Source organism: Chiloscyllium punctatum, chromosome 35 (genome assembly GCF_047496795.1).
Source record: "Chiloscyllium punctatum isolate Juve2018m chromosome 35, sChiPun1.3, whole genome shotgun sequence".
Classification (NCBI taxonomy): domain Eukaryota; kingdom Metazoa; phylum Chordata; class Chondrichthyes; order Orectolobiformes; family Hemiscylliidae; genus Chiloscyllium; species Chiloscyllium punctatum.
In genome coordinates this window covers 25,443,550-25,456,979 of record NC_092773.1, presented here as the reverse complement: position 1 = coordinate 25,456,979, position 13,430 = coordinate 25,443,550, and positions in this window count along the sequence as shown.

Here is a 13,430-nt window from a genome sequence, read left to right as displayed (position 1 = left end):
CTCCATGCATTGAATGTATAAGAAAAAATTTACTCATTGAATTAATCCACACCGATTGTTTCTTTGAATTCAATGTCTCCAGGTTAACACATTCATTCACTGAATCAAGCTTCAATCAAACATTGTTCATTGATTCACTGAAACAAACAACACAAGATTTAATGAATCCAATAAGAATAGTCCATTCAATGATTCAAACTGCACTCAGTCAATCAATGAAACAAACTGCGCGTGTTATGTCAATGAGTTCGTCTTCTCTAATTCATGCAATGCTTCGGGCTGAACTCATTCATTCAAAGTATCAAAGTGTATTCATTCATTCAATCCTACATTCAATGAATCAAACGTTTTCTTTCAATCAGTGAAACAAACTTGACTCATTCATACATTAAACAAACTGCACTCATTGATTTACTGCAAAAAGGCATTCAGTCATTTAAAATTTCATTGAATCAAACTGAATTCATTCCTTCAGTCAATTCTTTCAATAAAACACACTGCACGTGTTAATTCAATGAGTAAAGCTTTTGCCATTCGTATAATGTGTCAAGCTTAACTCACTTATTCAATGAGTCGACCTTCTCACATACATGCATTGCCACGAGTTCAAACCATTGATCCAATGAAACTAACTGCACACATTCACTCAATGAATCACACTACTCGTGTTAACCCAATAAGTAGAGCATCTCTCATTCATTCAATGTTTCAAGCTTATTTCATTCACACAATGAAACAATCTGCTCGTGTTAATTCAATGGGTACAACTTCTCTCATCCATTCAGTCCCAGGCGTTTACCACATCGATTCAATGCAACAAACTGCACCCATTCATTCAATGAAACCAAGTTAATTCAAAGAGTAGAGTTTCGCTCATGTATTCAATGCATCTTCTATAATGCTTCCATTCAATCAAGCAAATTGCATTCTTTCAATTATTGAAACAATCTTCAATGAAATACACGGTATTAATTATTTTATTTGTTTATTTATTTAAATTTATAATTCATTTAAAGAAATCGTGAATCCAATGATCCAATGCGATAAAAACGAGACACTGAATGAATGAAAGAGTCTCGTGCAGTCTCTTTCGTTGGACGTGCAGTCTCTTTCATTGAATTAACGAGTACGGTTTGATTAACTAAATAAATGAGTTAAGTTTGTTTCCTTGAATTAATTATTCTAGCTTGATGCAATAGATGACTGAATGCTGTTTGTTCCATTGAATGTATGAGTTAAGCTTCACACATTGATTGAATGAAAAAACTCTACTCATTGGGTTTACGCGTGCAGTTTCATTGAATGAATGTGTGTCGATGAATCAATAAGTTGATCTCGTGGCACTGTATGTATGAGAGAAGCTCGACTCATTGATTATCACGTGCAGTTTGTTTTATTGAGTGAATGCGTGAGGATTGGTATATTGAATGAATCGCAGAAGCACTAATCGTTCAATTATCATATAAAGTGTGTTTCATTGAATGAATGGGTACAGCTTGATTGATGGCATAAATGTGCTAAGTGTGTTGCATTGAATCAATTAATAACGTTTGCTTCATTGAATCAAACGATAGAAGATTGTATCAATGATTTAATTAATGTGGTTTGTTTGATTGAATGAAATCGTTATAGTAGTGGTATTCATTACATGAGAGAAGCTCTTGCCATTGAATGAAACCATGCAGTCTGCTTCATTAGTGAATGACTGCAAGCGTTACACTCGAGACATTGAATAAATGAGTGAAGATCTCCTCGTTGAATTAACACATCCCGTCTGTTTCATTGAATGAGTGAGTGCAGTTTCTAACATTAATTCAATGCGTAAAACTCGTGGCATTGAATGACTGAGAGAAGTTGTACTCATTGAATTAACTTGAGCATTTTGTTTCAATTGAGTGAATAGGTTAAGCTTCACACACTGAATGAATGAGAGAAGCTCTACTCATTGGGTTAACACGTGCAGAGAGGTTCAATGAATCGAAGTGTGCAGTTTCATTCATTGATTCAATCAATGCGTTGAACTCTTGGCACTGCATTTATGAGAGAAGGTCGACTCATTGATTAGCACGGTGCAGTCTGTTTCATTGAATGAATGAGTTAACCTTCTTCACACATTGCATGAATGGCAGAATCTCTACTCCTATAATTCACACGTGGAGTGCAGTTTGATACATTCAATAAACTGCAATCACTCATTCAATGAAACAGACTGCTTGTGTTAAGTCAATGAGTATAGCTTCTCTCATGTATGCAATGTGTCTATCATAACGCCTCCATTCAATCATTCAATGTGCATTAATTCAATTAATCAATACATTCTTCAATCATTGATTCAATGAATGAAACGTTATTAATTGATTTAAAGAAATGAACTTAAATCATTCATTTAGTGAATTCAATTGTTTAGTTAAATGCATGGGGTAAGTTTGCTTCATTGAGTCAACAAAACGTTTAATTCATTGAAAGTACAATTGAGTCTATGATTCAATGAATGAGTGAATGCAGTTTCCTTCAGAAATGAATATGTTATGCTATTGTATTCATGAGAATAGCGCTAGGCATTGAAAAAAAAACGTTCAGCTTATTTCAGGGAATGAATGAATTCAGTGTGAGTCACTGAATAAGAGAAAGAATGCAATTTGTTTCAGTATACAAATGAGTGCTCTTCGATTCATTAAAGTGTATGAGTTGCGTTTGTTGCATTAAATCAATAAATAACTTTTGAATCATTGAATATACGAATGATTTAATGAAGTTTGATGCATTGAATGATTCGATGCATTTGGATTCATTAAATGAATGTGTTATGTTTCTTCCATTGAATCAAAGAAAAACGTCTGATTCAATGTGCGATTGATGCTTGAATCAATGAATGAACGAATGCAGTTGTTTCATTGAATGAATACGTCAAGCTCGGGAACATGACTTCACGAGATAAGCTCTTCTCATTGAATTAACACGTAGAGTTTGTTGCATTGAGTTGAGTTTGATACAATAACTAAATGTATGTATGCAGATTGTTAAGTGAACTCATGAGTGCGCTTTGATCTGTTAAATATTTGAGTTATGTTTGCTTCATTGAAACAAGAAATAACTTTTGATTTATTGAATGTGTCTTTGAAGTAGGATTCATGGAATGAAATAATGCACTTTGATTCTTTGAAATAAGAAGTTAAGCTCCATGCATTGAATGTATAAGAAAAAATTTACTCATTGAATTAATCCACACCGATTGTTTCTTTGAATTCAATGTCTCCAGGTTAACACATTCATTCACTGAATCAAGCTTCAATCAAACATTGTTCATTGATTCACTGAAACAAACAACACAAGATTTAATGAATCCAATAAGAATAGTCCATTCAATGATTCAAACTGCACTCAGTCAATCAATGAAACAAACTGCGCGTGTTATGTCAATGAGTTCGTCTTCTCTAATTCATGCAATGCTTCGGGCTGAACTCATTCATTCAAAGTATCAAAGTGTATTCATTCATTCAATCCTACATTCAATGAATCAAACGTTTTCTTTCAATCAGTGAAACAAACTTGACTCATTCATACATAAAACAAACTGCACTCATTGATTTACTGCAAAAAGGCATTCAGTCATTTAAAATTTCATTGAATCAAACTGAATTCATTCCTTCAGTCAATTCTTTCAATAAAACACACTGCACGTGTTAATTCAATGAGTAAAGCTTTTGCCATTCGTATAATGTGTCAAGCTTAACTCACTTATTCAATGAGTCGACCTTCTCACATACATGCATTGCCACGAGTTCAAACCATTGATCCAATGAAACTAACTGCACACATTCACTCAATGAATCACACTACTCGTGTTAACCCAATAAGTAGAGCATCTCTCATTCATTCAATGTTTCAAGCTTATTTCATTCACACAATGAAACAATCTGCTCGTGTTAATTCAATGGGTACAACTTCTCTCATCCATTCAGTCCCAGGCGTTTACCACATCGATTCAATGCAACAAACTGCACCCATTCATTCAATGAAACCAAGTTAATTCAAAGAGTAGAGTTTCGCTCATGTATTCAATGCCTCTTCTATAATGCTTCCATTCAATCAAGCAAATTGCATTCTTTCAATTATTGAAACAATCTTCAATGAAATACACGGTATTAATTATTTTATTTGTTTATTTATTTAAATTTATAATTCATTTAAAGAAATCGTGAATCCAATGATCCAATGCGATAAAAACGAGACACTGAATGAATGAAAGAGTCTCGTGCAGTCTCTTTCGTTGGACGTGCAGTCTCTTTCATTGAATTAACGAGTACGGTTTGATTAACTAAATAAATGAGTTAAGTTTGTTTCCTTGAATTAATTATTCTAGCTTGATGCAATAGATGACTGAATGCTGTTTGTTCCATTGAATGTATGAGTTAAGCTTCACACATTGATTGAATGAAAAAAACTCTACTCATTGGGTTTACGCGTGCAGTTTCATTGAATGAATGTGTGTCGATGAATCAATAAGTTGATCTCGTGGCACTGTATGTATGAGAGAAGCTCGACTCATTGATTATCACGTGCAGTTTGTTTTATTGAGTGAATGCGTGAGGATTGGTATATTGAATGAATCGCAGAAGCACTAATCGTTCAATTATCATATAAAGTGTGTTTCATTGAATGAATGGGTACAGCTTGATTGATGGCATAAATGTGCTAAGTGTGTTGCATTGAATCAATTAATAACGTTTGCTTCATTGAATCAAACGATAGAAGATTGTATCAATGATTTAATTAATGTGGTTTGTTTGATTGAATGAAATCGTTATAGTAGTGGTATTCATTACATGAGAGAAGCTCTTGCCATTGAATGAAACCATGCAGTCTGCTTCATTAGTGAATGACTGCAAGCGTTACACTCGAGACATTGAATAAATGAGTGAAGATCTCCTCGTTGAATTAACACATCCCGTCTGTTTCATTGAATGAGTGAGTGCAGTTTCTTACATTAATTCAATGCGTAAAACTCGTGGCATTGAATGACTGAGAGAAGTTGTACTCATTGAATTAACTTGAGCATTTTGTTTCAATTGAGTGAATAGGTTAAGCTTCACACACTGAATGAATGAGAGAAGCTCTACTCATTGGGTTAACACGTGCAGAGAGGTTCAATGAATCGAAGTGTGCAGTTTCATTCATTCATTCAATCAATGCGTTGAACTCTTGGCACTGCATTTATGAGAGAAGGTCGACTCATTGATTAGCACGGTGCAGTTTGTTTCATTGAATGAATGAGTTAACCTTCTTCACACATTGCATGAATGGCAGAATCTCTACTCCTATAATTCACACGTGGAGTGCAGTTTGATACATTCAATAAACTGCAATCACTCATTCAATGAAACAGACTGCTTGTGTTAAGTCAATGAGTATAGCTTCTCTCATGTATGCAATGTGTCTATCATAACGCCTCCATTCAATCATTCAATGTGCATTAATTCAATTAATCAATACATTCTTCAATCATTGATTCAATGAATGAAACGTTATTAATTGATTAAAAGAAATGAACTTAAATCATTCATTTAGTGAATTCAATTGTTTAGTTAAATGCATGGGGTAAGTTTGCTTCATTGAGTCAATAAAACGTTTAATTCATTGAAAGTACAATTGAGTCTATGATTCAATGAATGAGTGAATGCAGTTTCCTTCAGAAATGAATATGTTATGCTATTGTATTCATGAGAATAGCGCTAGGCATTGAAAAAAAACGTTCAGCTTATTTCAGGGAATGAATGAATTCAGTGTGAGTCACTGAATAAGAGAAAGAATGCAATTTGTTTCAGTATACAAATGAGTGCTCTTCGATTCATTAAAGTGTATGAGTTGCGTTTGTTGCATTAAATCAATAAATAACTTTTGAATCATTGAATATACGAATGATTTAATGAAGTTTGATGCATTGAATGATTCGATGCATTTGGATTCATTAAATGAATGTGTTATGTTTCTTCCATTGAATCAAAGAAAAACGTCTGATTCAATGTGCGATTGATGCTTGAATCAATGAATGAACGAATGCAGTTGTTTCATTGAATGAATACGTCAAGCTCGGGAACATGACTTCACGAGATAAGCTCTTCTCATTGAATTAACACGTAGAGTTTGTTGCATTGAGTTGAGTTTGATACAATAACTAAATGTATGTATGCAGATTGTTAAGTGAACTCATGAGTGCGCTTTGATCTGTTAAATATTTGAGTTATGTTTGCTTCATTGAAACAAGAAATAACTTTTGATTTATTGAATGTGTCTTTGAAGTAGGATTCATGGAATGAAATAATGCACTTTGATTCTTTGAAATAAGAAGTTAAGCTCCATGCATTGAATGTATAAGAAAAAATTTACTCATTGAATTAATCCACACCGATTGTTTCTTTGAATTCAATGTCTCCAGGTTAACACATTCATTCACTGAATCAAGCTTCAATCAAACATTGTTCATTGATTCACTGAAACAAACAACACAAGATTTAATGAATCCAATAAGAATAGTCCATTCAATGATTCAAACTGCACTCAGTCAATCAATGAAACAAACTGCGCGTGTTATGTCAATGAGTTCGTCTTCTCTAATTCATGCAATGCTTCGGGCTGAACTCATTCATTCAAAGTATCAAAGTGTATTCATTCATTCAATCCTACATTCAATGAATCAAACGTTTTCTTTCAATCAGTGAAACAAACTTGACTCATTCATACATTAAACAAACTGCACTCATTGATTTACTGCAAAAAGGCATTCAGTCATTTAAAATTTCATTGAATCAAACTGAATTCATTCCTTCAGTCAATTCTTTCAATAAAACACACTGCACGTGTTAATTCAATGAGTAAAGCTTTTGCCATTCGTATAATGTGTCAAGCTTAACTCACTTATTCAATGAGTCGACCTTCTCACATACATGCATTGCCACGAGTTCAAACCATTGATCCAATGAAACTAACTGCACACATTCACTCAATGAATCACACTACTCGTGTTAACCCAATAAGTAGAGCATCTCTCATTCATTCAATGTTTCAAGCTTATTTCATTCACACAATGAAACAATCTGCTCGTGTTAATTCAATGGGTACAACTTCTCTCATCCATTCAGTCCCAGGCGTTTACCACATCGATTCAATGCAACAAACTGCACCCATTCATTCAATGAAACCAAGTTAATTCAAAGAGTAGAGTTTCGCTCATGTATTCAATGCATCTTCTATAATGCTTCCATTCAATCAAGCAAATTGCATTCTTTCAATTATTGAAACAATCTTCAATGAAATACACGGTATTAATTATTTTATTTGTTTATTTATTTAAATTTATAATTCATTTAAAGAAATCGTGAATCCAATGATCCAATGCGATAAAAACGAGACACTGAATGAATGAAAGAGTCTCGTGCAGTCTCTTTCGTTGGACGTGCAGTCTCTTTCATTGAATTAACGAGTACGGTTTGATTAACTAAATAAATGAGTTAAGTTTGTTTCCTTGAATTAATTATTCTAGCTTGATGCAATAGATGACTGAATGCTGTTTGTTCCATTGAATGTATGAGTTAAGCTTCACACATTGATTGAATGAAAAAACTCTACTCATTGGGTTTACGCGTGCAGTTTCATTGAATGAATGTGTGTCGATGAATCAATAAGTTGATCTCGTGGCACTGTATGTATGAGAGAAGCTCGACTCATTGATTATCACGTGCAGTTTGTTTTATTGAGTGAATGCGTGAGGATTGGTATATTGAATGAATCGCAGAAGCACTAATCGTTCAATTATCATATAAAGTGTGTTTCATTGAATGAATGGGTACAGCTTGATTGATGGCATAAATGTGCTAAGTGTGTTGCATTGAATCAATTAATAACGTTTGCTTCATTGAATCAAACGATAGAAGATTGTATCAATGATTTAATTAATGTGGTTTGTTTGATTGAATGAAATCGTTATAGTAGTGGTATTCATTACATGAGAGAAGCTCTTGCCATTGAATGAAACCATGCAGTCTGCTTCATTAGTGAATGACTGCAAGCGTTACACTCGAGACATTGAATAAATGAGTGAAGATCTCCTCGTTGAATTAACACATCCCGTCTGTTTCATTGAATGAGTGAGTGCAGTTTCTAACATTAATTCAATGCGTAAAACTCGTGGCATTGAATGACTGAGAGAAGTTGTACTCATTGAATTAACTTGAGCATTTTGTTTCAATTGAGTGAATAGGTTAAGCTTCACACACTGAATGAATGAGAGAAGCTCTACTCATTGGGTTAACACGTGCAGAGAGGTTCAATGAATCGAAGTGTGCAGTTTCATTCATTGATTCAATCAATGCGTTGAACTCTTGGCACTGCATTTATGAGAGAAGGTCGACTCATTGATTAGCACGGTGCAGTCTGTTTCATTGAATGAATGAGTTAACCTTCTTCACACATTGCATGAATGGCAGAATCTCTACTCCTATAATTCACACGTGGAGTGCAGTTTGATACATTCAATAAACTGCAATCACTCATTCAATGAAACAGACTGCTTGTGTTAAGTCAATGAGTATAGCTTCTCTCATGTATGCAATGTGTCTATCATAACGCCTCCATTCAATCATTCAATGTGCATTAATTCAATTAATCAATACATTCTTCAATCATTGATTCAATGAATGAAACGTTATTAATTGATTTAAAGAAATGAACTTAAATCATTCATTTAGTGAATTCAATTGTTTAGTTAAATGCATGGGGTAAGTTTGCTTCATTGAGTCAACAAAACGTTTAATTCATTGAAAGTACAATTGAGTCTATGATTCAATGAATGAGTGAATGCAGTTTCCTTCAGAAATGAATATGTTATGCTATTGTATTCATGAGAATAGCGCTAGGCATTGAAAAAAAAACGTTCAGCTTATTTCAGGGAATGAATGAATTCAGTGTGAGTCACTGAATAAGAGAAAGAATGCAATTTGTTTCAGTATACAAATGAGTGCTCTTCGATTCATTAAAGTGTATGAGTTGCGTTTGTTGCATTAAATCAATAAATAACTTTTGAATCATTGAATATACGAATGATTTAATGAAGTTTGATGCATTGAATGATTCGATGCATTTGGATTCATTAAATGAATGTGTTATGTTTCTTCCATTGAATCAAAGAAAAACGTCTGATTCAATGTGCGATTGATGCTTGAATCAATGAATGAACGAATGCAGTTGTTTCATTGAATGAATACGTCAAGCTCGGGAACATGACTTCACGAGATAAGCTCTTCTCATTGAATTAACACGTAGAGTTTGTTGCATTGAGTTGAGTTTGATACAATAACTAAATGTATGTATGCAGATTGTTAAGTGAACTCATGAGTGCGCTTTGATCTGTTAAATATTTGAGTTATGTTTGCTTCATTGAAACAAGAAATAACTTTTGATTTATTGAATGTGTCTTTGAAGTAGGATTCATGGAATGAAATAATGCACTTTGATTCTTTGAAATAAGAAGTTAAGCTCCATGCATTGAATGTATAAGAAAAAATTTACTCATTGAATTAATCCACACCGATTGTTTCTTTGAATTCAATGTCTCCAGGTTAACACATTCATTCACTGAATCAAGCTTCAATCAAACATTGTTCATTGATTCACTGAAACAAACAACACAAGATTTAATGAATCCAATAAGAATAGTCCATTCAATGATTCAAACTGCACTCAGTCAATCAATGAAACAAACTGCGCGTGTTATGTCAATGAGTTCGTCTTCTCTAATTCATGCAATGCTTCGGGCTGAACTCATTCATTCAAAGTATCAAAGTGTATTCATTCATTCAATCCTACATTCAATGAATCAAACGTTTTCTTTCAATCAGTGAAACAAACTTGACTCATTCATACATAAAACAAACTGCACTCATTGATTTACTGCAAAAAGGCATTCAGTCATTTAAAATTTCATTGAATCAAACTGAATTCATTCCTTCAGTCAATTCTTTCAATAAAACACACTGCACGTGTTAATTCAATGAGTAAAGCTTTTGCCATTCGTATAATGTGTCAAGCTTAACTCACTTATTCAATGAGTCGACCTTCTCACATACATGCATTGCCACGAGTTCAAACCATTGATCCAATGAAACTAACTGCACACATTCACTCAATGAATCACACTACTCGTGTTAACCCAATAAGTAGAGCATCTCTCATTCATTCAATGTTTCAAGCTTATTTCATTCACACAATGAAACAATCTGCTCGTGTTAATTCAATGGGTACAACTTCTCTCATCCATTCAGTCCCAGGCGTTTACCACATCGATTCAATGCAACAAACTGCACCCATTCATTCAATGAAACCAAGTTAATTCAAAGAGTAGAGTTTCGCTCATGTATTCAATGCATCTTCTATAATGCTTCCATTCAATCAAGCAAATTGCATTCTTTCAATTATTGAAACAATCTTCAATGAAATACACGGTATTAATTATTTTATTTGTTTATTTATTTAAATTTATAATTCATTTAAAGAAATCGTGAATCCAATGATCCAATGCGATAAAAACGAGACACTGAATGAATGAAAGAGTCTCGTGCAGTCTCTTTCGTTGGACGTGCAGTCTCTTTCATTGAATTAACGAGTACGGTTTGATTAACTAAATAAATGAGTTAAGTTTGTTTCCTTGAATTAATTATTCTAGCTTGATGCAATAGATGACTGAATGCTGTTTGTTCCATTGAATGTATGAGTTAAGCTTCACACATTGATTGAATGAAAAAACTCTACTCATTGGGTTTACGCGTGCAGTTTCATTGAATGAATGTGTGTCGATGAATCAATAAGTTGATCTCGTGGCACTGTATGTATGAGAGAAGCTCGACTCATTGATTATCACGTGCAGTTTGTTTTATTGAGTGAATGCGTGAGGATTGGTATATTGAATGAATCGCAGAAGCACTAATCGTTCAATTATCATATAAAGTGTGTTTCATTGAATGAATGGGTACAGCTTGATTGATGGCATAAATGTGCTAAGTGTGTTGCATTGAATCAATTAATAACGTTTGCTTCATTGAATCAAACGATAGAAGATTGTATCAATGATTTAATTAATGTGGTTTGTTTGATTGAATGAAATCGTTATAGTAGTGGTATTCATTACATGAGAGAAGCTCTTGCCATTGAATGAAACCATGCAGTCTGCTTCATTAGTGAATGACTGCAAGCGTTACACTCGAGACATTGAATAAATGAGTGAAGATCTCCTCGTTGAATTAACACATCCCGTCTGTTTCATTGAATGAGTGAGTGCAGTTTCTTACATTAATTCAATGCGTAAAACTCGTGGCATTGAATGACTGAGAGAAGTTGTACTCATTGAATTAACTTGAGCATTTTGTTTCAATTGAGTGAATAGGTTAAGCTTCACACACTGAATGAATGAGAGAAGCTCTACTCATTGGGTTAACACGTGCAGAGAGGTTCAATGAATCGAAGTGTGCAGTTTCATTCATTCATTCAATCAATGCGTTGAACTCTTGGCACTGCATTTATGAGAGAAGGTCGACTCATTGATTAGCACGGTGCAGTTTGTTTCATTGAATGAATGAGTTAACCTTCTTCACACATTGCATGAATGGCAGAATCTCTACTCCTATAATTCACACGTGGAGTGCAGTTTGATACATTCAATAAACTGCAATCACTCATTCAATGAAACAGACTGCTTGTGTTAAGTCAATGAGTATAGCTTCTCTCATGTATGCAATGTGTCTATCATAACGCCTCCATTCAATCATTCAATGTGCATTAATTCAATTAATCAATACATTCTTCAATCATTGATTCAATGAATGAAACGTTATTAATTGATTTAAAGAAATGAACTTAAATCATTCATTTAGTGAATTCAATTGTTTAGTTAAATGCATGGGGTAAGTTTGCTTCATTGAGTCAATAAAACGTTTAATTCATTGAAAGTACAATTGAGTCTATGATTCAATGAATGAGTGAATGCAGTTTCCTTCAGAAATGAATATGTTATGCTATTGTATTCATGAGAATAGCGCTAGGCATTGAAAAAAAACGTTCAGCTTATTTCAGGGAATGAATGAATTCAGTGTGAGTCACTGAATAAGAGAAAGAATGCAATTTGTTTCAGTATACAAATGAGTGCTCTTCGATTCATTAAAGTGTATGAGTTGCGTTTGTTGCATTAAATCAATAAATAACTTTTGAATCATTGAATATACGAATGATTTAATGAAGTTTGATGCATTGAATGATTCGATGCATTTGAATTCATTAAATGAATGTGTTATGTTTCTTCCATTGAATCAAAGAAAAACGTCTGATTCAATGTGCGATTGATGCTTGAATCAATGAATGAACGAATGCAGTTGTTTCATTGAATGAATACGTCAAGCTCGGGAACATGACTTCACGAGATAAGCTCTTCTCATTGAATTAACACGTAGTGTTTGTTGCATTGAGTTGAGTTTGATACAACAACTAAATGTATGTATGCAGATTGTGAAGTGAACTCATGAGTGCGCTTTGATCTGTTAAATATTTGAGTTATGTTTGCTTCATTGAAACAAGAAATAACTTTTGATTTATTGAATGTGTCTTTGAAGTAGGATTCATGGAATGAAATAATGCACTTTGATTCTTTGAAATAAGAACTTAAGCTCCATGCATTGAATGTATAAGAAAAAATTTACTCATTGAATTAATCCACACCGATTGTTTCTTTGAATTCAATGTCTCCAGGTTAACACATTCATTCACTGAATCAAGCTTCAATCAAACATTGTTCATTGATTCACTGAAACAAACAACACAAGATTTAATGAATCCAATAAGAATAGTCCATTCAATGATTCAAACTGCACTCAGTCAATCAATGAAACAAACTGCGCGTGTTATATCAATGAGTTCGTCTTCTCTAATTCATGCAATGCTTCGGGCTGAACTCATTCATTCAAAGTATCAAAGTGTATTCATTCATTCAATCCTACATTCAATGAATCAAACGTTTTCTTTCAATCAGTGAAACAAACTTGACTCATTCATACATTAAACAAACTGCACTCATTGATTTAATGCAAAAAGGCATTCAGTCATTTAAAATTTCATTGAATCAAACTGAATTCATTCCTTCAGTCAATTCTTTCAATAAAACACACTGCACGTGTTAATTCAATGAGTAAAGCTTTTGCCATTCATATAATGTGTCAAGCTTAACTCACTTATTCAATGAGTCGACCTTCTCACATACATGCATTGCCACGAGTTCAAACCATTGATCCAATGAAACTAACTGCACACATTCACTCAATGAATCACACTACTCGTGTTAACCCAATAAGTAGAGCATCTCTCATTCATTCAATGTTTCAAGCTTATTTCAT